The sequence below is a fragment of the Dermacentor silvarum genome, chromosome 4 (genome assembly GCF_013339745.2).
Source record: "Dermacentor silvarum isolate Dsil-2018 chromosome 4, BIME_Dsil_1.4, whole genome shotgun sequence".
Lineage (NCBI taxonomy): Eukaryota > Metazoa > Arthropoda > Arachnida > Ixodida > Ixodidae > Dermacentor > Dermacentor silvarum.
Genome location: NC_051157.2, coordinates 9,051,708 through 9,069,390, shown reverse-complemented (window position 1 = coordinate 9,069,390; position 17,683 = coordinate 9,051,708). Strand labels below are relative to the sequence as shown.

At 46.7% G+C, this 17,683-nt stretch overlaps 1 protein-coding gene and 1 pseudogene across 1 annotated transcript in view; one reads left to right on the top strand and one right to left on the bottom strand.

Moving 5' to 3' along the window:
- The window catches only part of LOC119448097 (FRAS1-related extracellular matrix protein 2-like), a 219,057-nt gene that overhangs the window by 179,132 nt on the left and 22,242 nt on the right, over positions 1–17,683 (bottom strand).
- LOC119451173 (U2 spliceosomal RNA) lies at positions 5,907–5,997 on the top strand (annotated as a pseudogene).

Genomic DNA, 17,683 nt, shown 5'->3' with positions numbered 1-17,683 from the left:
GTTTCTTGTGAAGATTGAGCGCGACCTGAGCAGCACGTTTCAAGAGTGAAGAGGAACTCTATGATGTTCGGTGCATGTGCCTTCATCGCCATGCAACCAGAACAGACTTCTTGGCTCGTTTATCGGTTTGTTTCCCGCAATAGTCGTTCATGTGTGCCTGAAATAAGTTCAATGAAAGAAAAAAAAGTGTAGCCTAATGGCAAGGCCATGGGGCTGCTGCGCTGACCGGCCGAGGTTCGAATCGCGATGCTAAGAGTGAGATTTAATTTACTCGGTAAGAACCCGACCAGCAACCGACCGATCCCAGGCAAGACCATGGGATAGCAGGCAAAGAAATATTCGCTCTAATATAAAGGAGGAGATAAGACAATGCAGATAACTCCCAATTATTTTCGTTCGGAGCGACCACAGTTTTATAAGTGGCTAATTTAGAACTGTGCCTGCAATTTAAATGTTTGCACCCAATGTAGGCAGTCACATCGTGGTTTGCCAACTATTCCTGCTGATCTTAATTATGTGGTAACACCGTAAACCTACTCCGGCAATGAAGAACTTTGCCCTCGGTGAAACAATGCTCTCAGATGCGTCATTAACTGTCCACTTCACTTAATTACGAGCGACGTTGCCATTACTATGTCGGCTATTACTGAACGAATGTTATCTTTAGCTTGCCTTACTTCTTGAGCTTCGTCTTCATTTCATTGGTCCTCCATAACCCAAAACCAGTGCTAATGAAGTTCGCCAGCGCCATTTCTCTCATTACATTTGTTCACCTGCTCGATTTGCTTAACTGAACCTTATTATTTGTTAGATGCGGAATCGCTCCCCGAATCTGCAGCAATTAAAGCCCAAATACGATCTAAGCTCTAATCCAAGATACCCAGCCAGAAAACACAAGATTAGAGGCTCCAAGACAGAGTCTCGTCGAATGCGCTTTTCGCTTGGGCGCACAACTATTTTATCGCACCTGTTTTGCTCTACAAAATTTGCGTAGCACATCACATTTGTCGTGCATCGCAAGAGTGACTAAATTCGGTTAGCACGGGCTCCTACCATTGTTTGCGGCTCGTCCACATTCCGACTGCGCGACACGGGATATTCAGAATTGTGGACACCCTAACGCCTTCATCCCTGGGCCAATTGAGGCTACGTTCTCGGCCGCTGCCAACTTGGGGCCCACGACGAGGCCGTCGGTTGCCACTGAACGGTGGCTCCATGCGCAGCCATAAATAATGTGCAGCTTAGCGTCGCGTTCTAGATGTGTCAGGAGGAACGTCCTTCAAAGCAGGCGGGACAAACAACGCCTAAACGAGACGCCAGCCAGGGCCGCGCACGCAATCTCCTCTGCCAAGCTCGAAGAGATCAACGGGAGCAGTAACCACGCCACTTCTCTTCGATCGCGTGTCGACGAACATTATACGAATTTTTACCATGATGCCACTATCTTCTTTAAACTGGGGCGGATACCTTCAGGACCTTAATAAAGTTATCTATCTATCTATCTATCTATCTATCTATCTATCTATCTATCTATCTATCTATCTATCTATCTATCTATCTATCTATCTATCTATCTATCTATCTATCTATCTATATCTATCTATCTATCTATCTATCTATCTATCTATCTATCTATCTATCTATCTATCTATCTATCTATCTATCTATCTATCTATCTATCTATCTATCTATCTATCTATCTATCTATCTATCTATCTATCTATCTATCTATCTATCTATCTATCTATCTATCTATCTATCTATCTATCTATCTATCTATCTATCTATCTATCTATCTGCTAAGCCTCACTTTATGAAAAAAAATTAATGTGACTAGAAATAGTATTGAGACGGGCTGTTATTTATTTTTAAAATCTGCATTATGTCAGCTTTTTTCTCGATTTATATTTTTCGTTTTTGTTGTAGAAAAATGAGATATTGTAATAGCTGAAACTGCCTCAATCACTCCACAGTGACATATTTACATCACGGAAAGTAAGTAAGTAAATAAACAAATAAATAAATAAATAGAGCAATAACGTTATTGGTCTGTTGAAAAAGCGACGTACCCTGCTTTCTCGCCCTCCATTAGAAAGAACATCGAGGAGTAGGTCATATTCGGTGCACTGACGCTACGTGTAGCCCATGCAACCTAATTTCTGGTATACCATATATCGCGAAAAAATAAATGTATCGCTATGACATAGATTTGTATTTGCATTGCACGTTTGCCAAACTGAGCCTCTACCGGAGCCTCGTTGCAGGTCGGGTTGTTCTTTGAGCAGAATTTTAATAGAAAAATATGCTTGATTTGATTTGATTTATTTGATGATATTGAAAGGGTTGGCAACTTTCGTTGCCGACTTTTTCATAAAATTTTACTGTCTAATGAATATATGCAGAAAATGACATCAGCAAATGAGCAAAAAGAACATACGCACATAAGTAAGCACAATACTTAGCGTAAGCGGGCTAGAATCGATCAGCTCGCGACAAGAGAACGTGCACATAAGTGTTCAGGCAAAGAAAATAATCATCGGCAAAAAAATAATGGCATGTCGTGTTTTGCGTGCTCTTATCTCATCGCAATATTGTCTCTTTGCAGTCTCTTGTCCACAGTGTATCACTAAAAAAATGAACTTCAAATTGGCGACTGGGCATTCAAAGTATATGTGAGGTACTTGTGGCCCCGACAAGTACTAATTCCTGCTTTAACCGTTCAATGTACTTTCACGCGATAGGTACAGGAAGCACAGTAACTGCTGTCCTTCCTCGCCTTATTTAGCCCTGCAGCTCACGCATACGATGCTGGAGCAAACAAATGCTTCATAGAGTTTTAATTTCTGCTTCTTGAAGAGAATCAAGACTATAGCAACACTTCGTACAAATATGCAATGTCTTATATTGTGGTATGGAGACGACTCAAAGCCTTGCATCGAGATCGACAGCATTGTAAGGATTTCAGAATTCCGAAGCTCGATTTTCAATATTCTTAGGCGAAATTCGGGAGTGAAGACTGCGCCTGTAGTGCACTGCCGTGAGATTCAGCAGCAGACCACGTGAGGTGCTCGTCACTGGAATGTTACAGCAGCCGTTATCTGTGAGCGTGATTAGAAGTGGCGAACTGCATGCTTTGGGCTGGTGAAGAGGACATGTAGTCATCTAGTCATCGTAATGACGGTAAACGTACATCGCGGTGCCGCAATGAACAGGAGATATCACGAAGAAGAGAGTCGCAAAGAAGGGCGAAGAAGGACATTTTGCAAACCCTGCTGAAAAGTTGGTCTTAGGGCTGCCAACGAACGGCGAGGAGTAAGACATGATTCCAGTCAGTGCTTCCCATTCAAGATGCCGTGTGAAGAGCGGAAGAATCTGCACATAAGGCCATGCGTATGCATCGCCTTATGTGCACGCATTAGGTAGCTGTGTCAATCTTCACAAGAAACGCCAAAATGTTGGTAAGGATAAGCGCCTTACTAATACAGAACACTGGTCTGGACAAAATTCTATTTTTTCTTATGATCGTTCGGTTGGACGATCATTCGAATGAAAGGAGTTGCTGTTGAAATTATATAGGTTCGGCATTTCGATCCAATATGTGTGTTTTTCACAGAATATGAATTCCGAACGCACGTACGCTTCTCTCGTTCCAACACCAAACAGCTTTTTCCGATGGTCTCCAGGTGTCCATTGTGATGATGATGATGATGATCCAGGGATGAAAACGTTAGAGTATCCCCAATTCTGAATATACCGTGTCGCGCTGTTGGGGTGTGTACGAGCAAACTCTAGATTGTACACTGTACTCTAGTAACGATACATTACAGGAGAGTCTAATAATTAGTACCGAGTACAGAGAAATTACAGATCAATCCCCTATTCCTGGCAATGTCATGCAACGAACGCAGCCGGACCACAGAGGTTTCCCCAGCAATGCGCCGAGGGGCGGTTCCGACTTGTTTACCCCACGACGCGCTCGCCGCTCAGCTGGCGCTTTCGTCGCGGTGTACGGCTTCATTGCGCGCCGTGTTTTACAGAGTGCTTCGCGGCGGGCGGTCGTCGCTGCTGCGGCGCTACAATTACGCCCCTGAGGCCCCGGAAGAGCGGCTCCGAGACGAAGAGTGACAGACCCCGCGGTCGACCTTTCACGCCTTGAACGCGGCGCTGCCTCGAAGGCCTTTCTTCAGGGCACGTCTCCCGAAAAGAAATGGCAGTGGGCGACGCGTCTGTGGGAAAGCAAGCCAAAACGATGTCGGGCAGCTTGTTCTTCCAGACGTGGAAGAAAAATATGCACTAACATATACATGCTCTGCATATTGCGCCCAAAAACTACTCCTCACACTGGCGTACGTTGAAACACGTTTAAACGTACATGCTGCTTTTATGAATCGTCGCGAATGAGGATGTAACGTGCTTTTAATCAATACTATCATTCAATTCTGCAACTACAACATATGCCATGAGGCTAAACTAAAATAAATTTTAGAGTTTAACGTCCCTAATATATATATATATATATATATATATATATATATATATATATATATAGAGAGAGAGAGAGAGAGAGAGAGAGAGGAAAGGCAGGGACGTTAATGACGTGCGAGTGTATGGTTTGGTACCCTGCACTAGAGCGGGGGAAATAGGGATTGAAAATAGGACAGAGAGGGAGAAAAAAAAAAGAAGGATCAGGAAGGCGTTTCCAATTAAAGGTGTTCACACGGGCCACTGGATCTCAAGAAGCGCAGTAGCGCTTGCACGGCCTTCGTATGCAATGCTAAGCCCAGACAATGTTGACGAATTATTTCTTCTGATAGAGGCCGGTCGACCAGCTGGTTGGGAAAAATGTGAAGCGATAGTCTATGTACACCGTACACTAGCACAGAACATTACGTATTGTTTCCTCATCACCGCAGTGTCCATATGCTGCGGTGTGAGCCATCCCTGCGGAACGCGTAAGCATTAGTAGACGCGACGCCTAACCATAGCCTACACTTAAAGGGCGTGTCTCTTCGGGGAAGTCTTGGTGGAAATCGAAGGCTCAAGGTAGGATCCATGTAGTGAATATAATCAGGCATGCATGAAGTGTGGTTCATTACATGCAATTTTTTAATTTATTTTATTTGACAATACTACCCACTGCTTTTTGGCAGCCAAAGCAGGGGTGGTACATACAAAAGAAAGCTGGACACTGCACAAGCAAAGAAAATGTCGAAATAAAATGCGAACACAGCAAGCTCATACACAGTGCAGATCATACTTGTACGCCACTGCGCAGAACAATATCTCCGATACTAATAACACGAGTTGAATAAAAAATCTACGCATCTCCACGAAGTGAATCATGACGAGTGGGCGAAACACTGGGGATCGTTCTTACCGTAAATCACGCATGACATTGCCCACTCGCGCATGTTAATGAGTGACAACGCGTGTGTACAGTAAATACAATGGTTTATTTGTCATAACTCGTAGGTCGTGTTGAGTTCTGGATTCCGTTTTCTCTTCATTATCACTGCTTTGTGGTCCGTGAAATGGAGAGCCAATGGTTCTTCGATCGGATCTAGCCTGAAGTTGAAAAAGACAAGGTTCCTATGCACGTTCCCCTGGTGGTTGTTGGTTGTTTCCAATCATACGAAATGCATCGTAGAGCGTATCGAGACGTCATATACTGCATAAGCCAGTCGCTGTCCATGATGTCTACGTTGAAGTCTCCGACAAGTACGAAGGGGTTGTTCTTTCTTCTGTTCTTCTGTTTCGTATTCGCGCATGGCTAGATCGATGTACTTTTCTAAGTTGCCTCGGGAGAGATTCGGGGCCAAGTACACTGTCACGACAACGGTTCCGTCGGATAGTTTTATTGCAGCGTGTTCGCCGTTGTGAGATTGGCTCGTTATTGGTAGGTCGAGATCTTATCTTTGGAAGTTGGCGGAGTGCTTGAAGCCTGCTTCACCTCCGTCGCGGGTCGGCCCGGTAATGCACTATCTCCGGGATCGGCCCACGCAAGAGCACGGACAACGTAGACGGACGGACAAGCCTCGACCCTAAGGTGCTTCGCCCCTAAAATTCGGTATGAAAGGAACTGCGTGCTTCGCTCACAAATGAGAAAGAGCTGATTAGAAAGAGTCGACAGAACGCTTGTTTGTTAACTCTTGAGGAAGCCTGTCCAGTCGCTTATCGTTCTAGGAAAAAATAAATATTGATAAGCGATAGTTCTAGCCTGGGGTACAATAAGAGTAAGTTTGTGCTTTCCTTGGGTGCTTCTACACGTGTTAAACTGCAAGTATTTGTCAAAATTCATTTTAGTTTGGCCGTTGACTATCGTGTCAACCATAGTCATCTGGTGCATTTACGTGCAAACATGCGGAGTGTTTTTGCAGTGCCTGTCCTAGATTGCGGGATTGATAGGAGTCGGTATTCTGCATGTACTACACGGTAGCTTGATCGGCACGTTCATTGCCGGTAATGCCACAGTGACCTGGTAGCCACAATGATTTGGTGTCTTTTGACAGTCAGGTGGTGCATGGAATCTGTAATTTCAAACATTAGTTGGAGGGGGACTGTACATGCAAATCACAAATTCTACGCACTCGGGTAAGAGGGACACCGAATCTATTTCGGCCACCTGAGCTTTTTAAACTGCAGACAAGGCACCATACACGAGTGCTCTTGCATTCCGCCCCCATCGGAATGCGGAGAGGTTATCACTGGGTCCATACAAGATAATATGACGAAAGCATATAAATGCTACATTTCTGGAAAGTAACGCGCCACCACATTTAACAAGTACAGCATACGTAACATTATCGGGATCTAGATGTTGCCATTCGGCCACTCATTGACACATTAGGAACCATAAGTACGAACAACCCAGATCAGGCAATCGGGAATAGACTTAATGAAGGAAACGACAGAATTAGTTTCCACTGTTATTGCGCAATTTAGGCTCGCGCAAGTCGCAGTCATGTCGAATTGCGGACGTAGTTAAGTCTGCGCGTCGTCTACATATAGGGCTACTATAATTACCGCTCCAGTGACTTGGCCATTCTAGTTTTAGCCAGATACAAACGCAGCCGTCTACTCACACTAGTGCGTATTAAAGTACCCCAGGCTGTCACAATTATTTCGTAGTCCGCCGTTATACGTATCCATCACGCCCCACTGTGTATCGTTGCAATGTAAAAGCCGTTCAACTAACAGGCAACTACAAAGGAAGGGATGTGCTCTTTGCCTGGAATAGCATAACGTTTTCAAAACCGTTCTTGTGCGGCGACGGCGTGCTCGGCATCAAATATCAAAGAACAACCAACAACGCAACCTGCGTCAGAGTCGAGATTTTGTAAGTAATTTTAAAAGAAGTCAGTTTCGCCCAAAAGGCGACGCATCGTCTGCGATAGCAAATTAGTGGACAGCTATACGAAGTAAGATAGTAGGTGGTTTTATCGGCCGTATATAAACTTGTAAACATACGCATACTGGCATAGTGTCATAATGTGTCACGCGCGCACAAGCAAACATGAACACATCTCACTCGATGACCGCAGAAACTCGCTGTCAAACGCTGGAGAGAGGAAGCGTGACAGCAGCAGCGAGCGAATTGACCTTCGTGCTGCCTCTCGCTTCAACGCGAACTAGGGCGCGAAAACAGCGCATGGTAGAACGTGCCCCCACGCAGATGGCTTTCGAGATACAGCGGCCCGGGCCGCTCGAAGTAGAACGCCCCCCCCCCCCCCCCCCCCCCCACATCTCTACCCTCCCCCCGGAGCGTAGCGCGCGATGGAAGACGGCGTGCTTCCTTCCCCATTTCCTTCCTCACGAGGGTGAGTCGCGATCGCCGGCTCACCCTCGTACGCTTTCACTCGCACGTACAACATCCGACGTGTGGCGACAATTTAATCACCCTTGGACTTTATACGGAACCTCACGGCGACGGCGACAGCAGACATGCGCCTGGAGTGTCCATTTAATTGTTATCGCAATAAAATTATAAAGTAAAGGTTCCTTTGAGCATACATCACTCAAATCGGCCACTCCTTTAGACGTGTTTTTTTTTTTTTTTCATGCCATAATTCTTTTCTCAGGTCGCGTTTTACTAGCTGCGCGGTGGAGCTCACGTATAAATGTGAGTGCAGCGGTGAAAGATGACGGCGTGTTCCAGCAACGCAGCAGCGTGGGAGCTCCGAAGCGGCCGTATGTCCATGCATAGTGTCAGTGAGAACGCGCAGGTGCATGGCGTCGGTGATTAATTATCATTGGGAACAGCCACCAAGAAAGAGAGAGAAAGAAAGGGAAAGAAAAACAAGGAGGTTAGCCAGTGTAAGTACCGGGTGACTACCCTGTGCTGGGGAAAGGGAATAAAAGGTGACATAAGAAAAATAAAAAAATTGAAGTAAGAACCCTTATAGTACCTTAGTACTTCCGACGAAGTACTAAGTAAGAACTTTCTCATACAGCTTCACTGTCTTTGATGTTTAGAGTGGCACAAGTACCTCTGCGAAAAATATGCTTTTCTTATTGCAACTTTGTAGCGAACGAATTGTGATTATTTGCGCTCTTAGTCTTAGGCTCCAGAGAAGTTCAGTATTACACCAACGTCCATTACTTGGCGCTGTGAATAATTAAAATAATTTGGGGATGCAAATCATTTCATTATGAGTGTCGCGCTCCATATGTAACGTGGACATATGATTTGTGAATTCGAGTCGCAACCACATGTATCCCGGAACCGTTTTCAGACACCAATATTTATTTCTTCGTGCGAAGCTACAAGTTTCCGCAGAAAGACGCATCTCACCAATTCAGATGACCACATTCCTTCTGTCGGAGGAAATCCGGAGAAAAAGAATTATTTGTAGCTTACATCGCGCTGTTTGTACCTCATCTCTCCGTGCTTGCATCTCCGCTGAGCATTTCAGACTTTCTCCAAAAGCGAAAAGAGAATTTCGGCAGTAAATAAACCAAAAAGAAGTGCAGCGTGTCCACGAGACCGCCATAAGTTTAGCGAAAACGATACCCATCGACGCAAACGGAAGGCAACAATCCATTTCAACGAGCCAATCGTCGGCGTAAAGAATGTCCGTGACACACACACACGACTCCGCTAAGCGGCTAAGACGACGCAGAACTTCTCGTTCGTATCTCTAGCTTTAGCCGACAGCGCTCCTGGGGCTGCATCGGCGATGAAGACGCAAGGCATGCTTTCTCTCGCCGGCTTTTTCAGGAAGCGTGCGGCATCCGTGCGGAAGATTCACTGTCGCTCCGTTCTCCGCGTGATCTCACTACGGAATAGACGATCGCTATCCCGGCGTCGGTGAGAGACCAAGCTGCGCTCCTGCCTGCGTCGGGAATCGGTAGTTTGTTTGAACGACCTACCATACAAGTACCGCATTTAGTCGTCTGTAGTGAGCGAGTCCTCGCTGGTAAATCGCCTTATGCCCTATGGGTTTCATTTCGTTTTCTTTAGACCCGAGTATAATGGTGGTGTTAAAAGCAACTTGAAGAACTGATTCTGTGACTGCATGCAGGAATATTTAGTGTCGAGTTGTGTATTTATTTTTGATGCCGATTTAAGTGAATTCCCACGCCTCTGGATGCTCCGAGCTTCAATCAGCCTCGTGCTAACTTTCTTCAACATTGCAGCGTTCTTGGAAGCAGCAGAAACTTTCGGGAAGTCATGTCTTTGCATCTCAGATAAGCCTACCATGATGAAACATGACAACCCCACTTTGCTTTTAAAGTGGGGTAGTATTTACTTACGAAGGTGAAATGAATGAATGAATGAGAAATACACAAAGCGTCGCATATATAGTTTGCCCTTGGTTATAACTTCCATGTTAAAAAAAAGCATTGATTGTTATTTTATCCTCTAGCAAGAGAAACAAATAAAAGGGCGTGATGTTTACAGACATGGGTAGCTTATAATCGCGATGAAGCGGCGAAAGACAACCACTTAACCATTTGTGCTCATGTTTTGCGTGAGCCGTCTCGCATATGGGTTGTTTTAACAAGTCGGTGGCGGACGGCTGCGTCTTGTGTTGCGGAGTTTGGTAGTGTCGGAAGCAAAAAAAAAAAAAAAGACAAAACAAAACAGCGCTCGTGTCGAATTCGCTGGCTACAACAGAGAACAGCGATGATCTCCGACCACCGCTGTAAATCGCCTGCGCACCCTGTCTGGAGAACGTGACGCTATATATGCGCTGCAAGGTGGGATAGCGTGGGAGCTAAGTGTTAAACAGCGAATGGTACGTGGAACAAGTAGTAGCATTGATTGTTTGGTGAGCGGAAAGAAAAAGGCCGCGGGGGTCATAGCTATCTCACATTTGCGCTGACACCGGAACTCTCCCTCGGACGGAGAAGGGTTATAGGTAGAGAGCGGCAACGAGGTAAATATAAACACAGTTAACACATTCACAAACACACACAGTGGTGACCTATGATGCATTCCATGCGCAGGACTCCTGGAGGACAGAGGCTGGTGACACGGCTAAGTGGGGTCTGAGTAAAGGCAGAAACACACTAAAATATAAATTTATTCTGTAATACCCTTAGTAGGCTTTGGAATTCAAGTTATTTCCGCTTTTTACTCTTGTCAGTGCTGCAATGGCTAATAACATAATCAGTCATATTGATACGGAACAGCCGCCACAGTGTGGTGGCACTGAAGAGGAGGAAGACGACGTGTTCCCGCTGGATATAGCGTCGTCATCTTGGTCTCCGTTGGCTTCCTTGTAAATAAATTTACAAGCATCACCTACACGTAACATTATTTGGTGGAGGTGCTGGGTATCGATCCCAGTACCTCTCGTCTTACCATCCACAGACCAACGGCCTCACGGAGTTCCTCAACCGGACCATGAACGACATGCTTTCGAAGTACGTTGCGGCCGACCACCACGACTGGGATCTTCATTTACCATACGTGACGTTCGCGTATAATTCATCACGTCACGACACCGCCAGCTATTAACCGTTCTATCTCCTAAATGGCCGAGAACCCGCGTTGCCATTGGACACCTTGCTGCCCTCGCCCGCACGTTCAGCCACTGAATACGCCCGTGACGGATCGCACATGCCGACCACGCGCGGCAGCTCGCCCGCACCCAGGCCTCACAGGGGCATCGGAGACACCTCTATGATTGCCACCATCGCGACGTGCACATTTCTCCGGTTACTCTGGTGCTTCTCTGCTCCCCCATCCACCGTGTGGGCCTTTCCGAACGGCTGCTGTCGCGTTACATTGGCCCATACCGTGTCGTGCGACAAGTGACCGATGCCACATATGAAATCATTCCCCACCGACCTCTCACCGTCGTCGTCAGCTGCAAGTGACATTGTTCACGTGGCGATACTAAAGCTATACCACACACCTTTCACCGCGGATGTGTAGCTTAAGCACCGGGACGGTGCTTCTACTGCCGGGGGTGATGATACGGAACAACCGCCACAGTGTGGCTGCACCGAGGAGAAGGAAGACGACGTGCTCCCGCTTCATATAGCGTCGCCATCTTGGCCTCTGTTGGCTTCCCTGTAAATACATTGTAAATAGCCTTGGGCATCAGCTACACGTAACAATATCTTTATTTTTTGTCTATTGTTTGGGTACCTGCCGCTCCTAAGAACGTGCATACAGTATATATATATATATATATATATATATATATATATATATATAGCTTTCGTCTTGCCAACATCTGACGTCGACAACTCCCCTTGTCGAAACGGAAGCTTCAGTGAACTTCCCCGTTCGACCACTGTTAATCACTTCCATCTTCCATCTTTCTATAAACGTATCTCATGTTTGATTACCTACATCCGTTTTTTTTTCGTTTTGTTTACTCCTGCTTCATGTGCTAGCTATGTATGCCCTGACGAAGGGAGGTCTCCTGTTTCGGAAAGTTGGCCTCAGCGACAACATCCGTTCAGTCACTGTTGATCACACGTGGTGGTGTTGTTACAGGCTGTTTCCATGTTTTAGTTCGCGCTCTTGGAGCGAGTAGTATTGTTGCGCTCTGTTTACTGCTACATCGTAATACCATTTTGTGCGCCTTTATTGTGACGAACTCGTTTTCTTACACAACATATCTGTAAGTCCATAAGAGCATGAGCATTCTTGTTCCTTCGAAATTGACTTCTGTGGTCTTACGTGCCAAAACGAAGATCTGATTATGAGGCACGCCGTAGTGAAGGTCTCCGGATTGATTTCGATCACTTCGGTTTCTTTAACGTGCACCAAAAACTAAATACACGAGCGTTTTTACATTTCGCCGCCATCGCGGCCACCGAAGTCGGGATTACACCCGCGACCTAGAGTTCAGCAGCCCAATGCCTAGCCAGTGAGCTACCACGGTGGGTTGTTATTGTTCCTGTTCATGGGACAATTAGCAGCCGGTGTCATAGTTGTGAACAAATGTATCCTTATGATCGTAATAGTAAAATAAAAAGCTTTTTGTATTTCTTGGGACGAGAAGCCACAGTACTATAATAGTTCCATATAGATATGCATAACCTCACAGAAAAATGAAACATATAACAATAGCAGTCGGCAGTAATAGCGGTGCAGTGGACTTCCACTCGAACGCACAATGCTACACGGCCGGAGCAAATACTGGCAGCAATCCTGCAAGACTAACACCGACTAGAAAAACCAACATCGCCTCCGCGACCCCCACCTCCCCCTACTAACGTTATAAGAACCGCAGGTGGAAGACAGGCCTAAATCAAGCGCCCCCAGTCCATTTCGTGTGCCGTTGGAGACTAGACAGGCGAAGTAAAGTATAGGCGTCGGTGTCAGCGTTATTCGATATTGGCCGAAACGTGTTACCGGTCACCTATGAGAGCGGATACTGGAGCACACTTCGCACCAGCGTGGTTCGCATGAAATGAACGCAGCGACGTGTGACCAGCACCGCGCCGAACGTGGTTGCCTCTTGCATAGCCATGGCTACAATCCCGACCCCACGATGATTTCACCCAGTGGCCAGCGAGACAGGGCCGGAACACGGCTGACAAAAACATCACTCACGCGCAGCCGACGGCAACGCAGGCTGCAGGGATTAGAAAGAGGCGAAGCGAAGCTGGTTTCTCGAACGGCGCTCTGCTCAGCGGGACCGCGGTTCTCGCAACAAAGGGAGCACAACCTCCGGGCGAGGATTTACGAGGTCGATTTCGAGAAGCCCGGAATCGTGCCGCCGAGTCACTGAGCTGCGTTCCGGGGCCAACGCCCCGCGCTCACTGGCCGGACGGATGGAGCCGACATCTTTGTTGCTCAATGACGTCAATTGCGGAGGGCCATAATTTAATCCGCTGAACTTTGCAACGCGTTGTCTCTCGAGTGGGCTTCACAATGGCAGCGGAGCTGCGCTTTGGAACCGCTACCTAATGCGTGCACGAATGAAAGATTGCTTTCAGAGAACGTTACGGATAGCGATGCCGAATGAGCCATTGACCCGCAATATAAGGTTGTTCCGCGATGTTAAGTGGAATAAGCGATATTACATCCTTGTCTATAGACCGCTGTAACCTAGTGCACCATTATTTGTCTCTGGCCATGCGAAGAAAATGCTCTGGGATCAGTAAGGTCTCTTTTGTGATAGCAGGATGTTTGCGTGCTGGCTGAAATCAGCGGCAACAACGACGTCGCTTCACAACGACGCGGACTTTTGACAATAACTCGAGCAGAAGACCTCGGTAGGCAAGCGACGTGCGAAGATCAAATGGTGCACCGATCAGTTTCGCGCTCCGACAGTCCGAGCACATATATTAGTACAAGCGCTATATGTGGTTTTGACTTTCATCTTCCTCATCTGTACATATCATCATTTCGTGCTATATTCGTCCTGGACGCCTTTTTCTTCTCGGCTCCCTGTATGATCAGCAGCTATCTTTTCCCGAGCAGTCTGTCTCTCGTCTCGCTTACTGGCGCCACCTCGCCCGCATTATCACATGGGGCATCTCCCAGGAAGCCTGCAAGTGTCGCTACGACTCGACTCGACTCGCCGTGCTGTGACATTCTCACCGAGACCACGTCCTCACCTGTGCATGCTCCCGGCTTATGCGACGAATTCCTCAGTCGTTCTGTTGGACCATACGAAGTCATTGAGCAGACATCCCCTGTTAATTACCGCGTCTCGCCTGTCGTACTCCATCCGATTGCCGTTGCCGGGAGGCAGATATAGTGAATGTCTTTCGTTTGAAATCCTATATTCGGTGCATTGCATAACACTCCCACGCGGCCAGGCGGCCTCTTCCACTGTTAGGGAGAATCGTTGTGAGCGCAATATGTGGCTGTGACTTTCACCTTCCTCATCTGCACATACCATCACGCGTACATCTTTCTCATCTGTACAGATCATCATCAGCCACGTCGCGTCTTCATGGTTGCGAAATAGCTCGAGCTCGGCTGGATACATATAGTTCCTCATTATATATCAGAAGCATGAGAAGCACAACTTAGCAGTTATCTTCTGTTTATTTTCCCAATAGTATCGGTCGATGGACCGACTATCTTTAAGGGCTATATATACAGGGTGTTCCAACTATCATGCACCAATATTTAAAAATATGCAAATGCGATGTAGCTGGAGAGAACCAAGGTAAGGTTGTTTGCCGTCGCTTGGAGATACTTAGATTATTTCTTGCATTCCGCCCAATTACATAATAATTCTCAATTAATTAATCAACTTCTCAAATATTATAATAAGATGAAAGGTGTGAATGAAAAAATTGTAGGGCAACATGAAAAACTCCCGATACAGCTTTCTGTTGCTCAATACGCGCTACATAAAAGTATTTTTCCGAGCGTGAAAGAAGCCCGCGCATACACGCAAAATTGCCGCGCGACTTCCCGCTCCAGGCGGCAAGTCAATTCTGTGCCATTGTGTAAGGTCTGTGAGATCAATGATCTCGGTGAACTTTTTGATAACACACTTAAGCTTTTCAGCTCACACTAAGCGCGTTGCAATGCGGAGTATGCGCTCTCTTGGCTCTGTTTGCAGACTTTCGAGATAATTCAATTCTCCGACACCGTTCCACAAGTTCTATATAACAATCTGTCTTGCTCAACTCGAATACCCGTCGGTCGTCTGGAATGGCATTTCTAGATTCAGCGGTGACATTATAACCTGGAGTTAACCTGGAGTTAACCTGGAAATTTGTCGACCAACGAGAGGTACACAGCGTCGCTGTAAAAATAATCTGAGCATCTCCAAGCGGCGGCAATCAACATTATCTTGGTTCCGTCCAGTTATGTCGCATTTGCATATTTTTTAATCTTGGTGCATGGTATAGTTAGGACACCCTATATATTTCCATGAACAGAAGTATTCAGTGCAAAGCTTTTGGCGACAGCGTCCTGCTCTTAACCAAATCGCCTGTGCTGACTGACTGGGGAACCCTTCGAATCTCTCATTTATGATTTGGATGCGCAATAAATAAATAAATAAATAAATAAATAAATAAATAATAAATAAATAAATAATAAATAAATAATAAATAATAAATAAATAAATAAATAAAGTTATGTAGGCTCGTCGGGCCTCACGCGCTCACGCAGATGTGGCCACCTTCGCCCTCTCGCTCTCCTTCTTTGTATTCGTGCGACGGCATGTGCACTCGATGACATCGAGTGTAGCCTGGGTGTTGCGTGACGCGCAGGAATAAGTGTAAATCAGTGCAGACACTCGGCGAGGGCCTCGATTCGTGCCCGTCGCGTAACGACGGCTGTTGCCACTACGCGCGTCGCCGCGGCCTCTCCTTTCTGCACGGCACGCAACCGCATTGATGCGATTAAATGCCTCGCGAGGAGGAAACGAATGCGTGGTGCATCAGAGACGGCCAGCTGCATGCGCTGATCGGATGAACACGGCTCAACCGACGCTAGTGCGCGGGCGCCCTTGCGCGAGCAGAAAGTGAGAAAAATGATGACGTCGTGAGGAAGCAGAAAAAAAGAAAAAGATATTCCACGTCTCGTTTCAACAGCGGCTGTTGTTTATGAAATAGCGTCGTGAGTTAGGCGCGAGGCCGCGACTTGGGGGCAGCGACTGGGCGTGGACGAGCCTCGTTGCTGACGGCGCCGTGGCTCGGAAGCTGCGCCGAAAGGGTCGCCGCGCAGAAGCGCGAGTCTGCGACCCACTCGGCGCGATGTCGCGAATCGAGCAGTGGCTTGTTTCCCCTCGCCATAGCACAGAGGGCAGAGAAGATGCAGCTCCAGAAATTTGCTCGTTATTGTACGGACAACTTGCAGCAACTAACCTTGTTCTGAAAGTGTTCAATCTGTTCACAAGATGCAAGTTTGACACATCTTCTCACCTTGCGGCTCTGACTTACAGCAACTGTTTTCTCGCAGAAAACAAATTCTCTCGGTTCGAAGTCACGATTTAGCGTCTCCATGGCGTCGCTCTTACTGTAACGCGTGCAAAACTGTAGCGAGGGTGCATACTGTTTGTGCTGCGCCCGTGAAACGCACGAAATAATAAAGCGGACGACCGGAGTAATAATTCCAAGCTGTCTTTCACTGATTTCCGACTTAGCTGCAGTTTTACTCGCTCGCACGTGATGTGAGTGAGTGAAATAACTTTATTTAGGTCCAGAGAAGACGCAAGGGAGACCCCGTGTCACCCGGCTAGTCCCACGTAGGGACCGCCAAGCCGAGCACCTGATGTACCTGCAGCAAGCGATGAGTGAGCAAAACGAAAGGCCAGTTACAGTATGGGTGAATAGATAACCGCAAAGAATATGAATCGCTCCAAACGTCGATAGTTGCGTCAGTTGAAGATCAGCTGACATAAAAAATTGTGAAATACATAGTTTTTTCCCCGTTAAGTTGGTTACTGAAAGCGACAAAGCTTGAAAGCGCTAGTCTGTCTTCACTTCCTGTTCGTGTTGTCTTTTTGTTGTGCTAATTCTCTTCATCAGCAATGCGAAACCAACTAGCCCAACAAATAATTATTCTACACAAGTTGTGCAAAGACTGACGTTGTGTAAGCGTGTTAGATGAGGTTACACTGTCCCTGTGTCTTTTGTGTGCTAAAGGCTAAAATGGAATACCAACATACCATGTTGGAATACAAACATTACATTCTTTCGAGGTTACTAGCCTCGCTTCAAAACAAGTGGGGCCACAAGCAAATTTTTTTCAATGGCTTCAGCGTCCAACACACAAAAGGCAAGGCATTCGCAAGCCGTGTATTCATCTCAGAAAGAGGTAAAAAAAAGAACAGGAACTCGAAGGCAAGACTTGATGCAAGACACAGCCCTCCTATGCCATCTCTTCTTTTTCCAAGGCGACTCGCACTGACTACCGAGTGCACCCGTCTCGCGAAAAACCGCTTCTCTGCAAGACTCGATTGGTTTTAGCTTTTGCGCCGCGCTAAAAGCTAATGGGCTGTACTAGACTATAACCGACTCGATAGCACTCAAGCAAGCTATAACGAGGGCGGTATGCAATGAAAGATCGCTTCTCGATTCTGCATGAAGAGCTGGGCGAAACGTAATGATTGTGTATAATCTTACGAAGCAGCCGTGACACGTCGTCAGGTTTCTGCGCAAGCAAAACGTAACCGTTGCGCTGCCGCATGCCATGACGGCGGCTCCACAGGAGTTTGCGCCGCCTCCTCGATTTTGGTGCTGGCGCGCAGAAAATAGCGTGAGAATCGGGAGGCGCGCGGCCCCCGCCGCCACAGCGCACCCC